A 2,500-nucleotide genomic window follows, 5' to 3' on the forward strand; every position below is an offset into this window, starting at 1 on the left:
CGTATGTCTGTGTGTGTGCGCGGGTTATTTGTTTGTTTCTTGTGCACTTTAAAAACAATCTTCTGTCACATTTATCACAAATTCAGCTCTTGTAAAGCAAGTGTCCTAAGAATAAGAGTCAATCGCGCAGGAGTGGCAGCACCTCAAGGCAATAGCAGCGATCGATGGATCCTAAGTGAGAGGCGCCGCCATAAATATATCTAGAAAACGTATCCAAAACAAACCATGAATATTTACCCTCGTCCCAGAAAGCCAACCCATTATACATTTTTCTCCCAGACAGGAAAAAATCTTTTGTTTCCCGAATTTCTACAGGGCATTTTACTTACGGCCATCACAGTCAAGTATAGCATTTTTGACAGCATTTATTTCCCAAGTAATTGAAATTCCCCCTTGCCATTAATTAGCATTCTATGTCGGGAAAAACGTCACCATGTTCGCTGGCCTCTTTCTCTCTCTCCCGCCGGCCCTTTTTTTCCCCCTAATTTCTCACCAAACGACTTTTTCCTGTACGCGAAAAATCCCAAACTTTTCCTGTCAACACAATGGTATATTTAAAGAGTTTGCGGGATGGAGACTGACGGGAGTTCCTAATTGAATCAATATTTTCCTTTTCACTGAAGGATTTCCACCTTTTCTCCGCGTGTTGGGTTTGCTCTCCTTGCAGCTGCATCTTGCCGTTATGTTGCCGTGGCGACGGTCAATACGAACTTCTAATAATAGTTTCAATAGAAATACTCGGTATCGGTTTTGTTTTGCGAATGCTACAAGAGATGCCACATCATAAATGCGTTTCTCATTCTTAAAAAAATAAATAAGTTTGTGATTACCTCACAAAGCGTGTGAACACATAATTCAAGAGAATTTAACCATATTTAGTTAATTAGTTAAGGAAGTACGGCAATGTGTGTTTCTTAAGCTCTTGTTTGCCCCCAGGTTAGTCAGGAACAAGAGGTTGTGTGATGTGTGCTTGCGTTTAGTGCCTGTATTTAAAGAATGGCTACATAAGTTGTCGCACAGCTTGCTCAAGAAAATTTGATGCGTCACACGGCCACATATGAATATTTATGTATGTATATCGAAGTTTGACATTACTATAAAGTAAGCATTAACACAGACACATGTCAGAAATATTTTTGCTATTAACATTTTGTCTCTTTGTGTGTTTGTTTGAATAATAATTTTACTAGGAGTGAAATTTGCTTATTCATACGCACTGTATTTTACGGTCTGATGTATGTATATATGTAGTGGGGTTTGCATGCAAAGTACATACATTACATTTGTTTATATACGAAACACGTGAAAGAGACTTTGCAAAAACAAACGAAAAAGAAAACAGCATATTCTCTACGCACAACAATACTTTTGTCTAAATTCCATAAGCCCTGTATAAACCTTGTATCAATATTTCATTTTCTCGTGTTGCTGTGTTCCTTGATATACCATTCTCTTAGTCCGTCCCGCCTCTGTGGTCAAAAATGGATTTGCAATGTGCTCACCTCCCATTCGACTTCAACCAAAGGGAATCATTTAATCTGATTTGAAGGGATCAAATCCGACTAGTGGGAATAGAATCGCAATGAAACCCTCTTTGGCGTCCCAGACAAACTTCAGGTTCACAGCCCTCGTGCTCCGGGCATGGGGCCCTGGCTGAATTGTTGCTCTCTCTCCCCGGGATTACTGGTTTTGTTGCAGCCTTTGTTTGGCATTATGATGAAACCTCAAAGATGGATCCTTTGCGTAAATTCAGGCTTTACCTTCTACGCGACGGTGAATCAGTAGTCTGCAAAAGTTAGATGGCTGTCTAAATATTTATATTTTTTCTTATTTCTTAGCTTAAAAGAAAGAAAACATCTTCATCTCATTTTCGTCTCCGCTTAAACGAAAACTAACACTATCATAGAAGCTGTCGTTGTACGTTCAGAATCATTATTCTTGCCGCTTATCCTTTACACTAACTTCGGCAAAAACACGAGTATCGCGAGATTGGTTACGAATGAGAACTAAAGACGTCGCTCCTGGGGCTGCCGCTGCTGCACTGGTCGGTCGGTTACACTCACACACCAGGCCAGGGATGCCAATTGCTGTGCCTCTAATACCTGGCTGTGAGACGTCTTGCTTGCTGAAAGGATTAATCAAGGTAATATACCCCGGACATGTAAGTGTCTATGTTCTGAAAGAAAGGGAAACGTGTGTATATGTGTGTGCTTCCCTGTCTGGGTTTCAGAACTGTAGATGAAATTTCCAGATATACTGATGAATGCGAGGAAACCTTATATCAGTACACTGTGGCAACGGTGATCACAGGGTGAGGGGAGTGAAAGGGTTAAGTCCGCTTAAACCGGCCTACCTGAGGGGAACTTACTGTAAACCTGCTTGTATGGTACCACTGCAGCTTCGCACCTCTCCCGACGGCGTGTACGTTAATTCTTCCTGTGCATATGACCTAGTGCACCGTCCTGGTACACTTCCAGTCGATGTCATGTGAATAAACAGG

This window comes from Penaeus chinensis, chromosome 12 (genome assembly GCF_019202785.1).
Source record: "Penaeus chinensis breed Huanghai No. 1 chromosome 12, ASM1920278v2, whole genome shotgun sequence".
Lineage (NCBI taxonomy): Eukaryota > Metazoa > Arthropoda > Malacostraca > Decapoda > Penaeidae > Penaeus > Penaeus chinensis.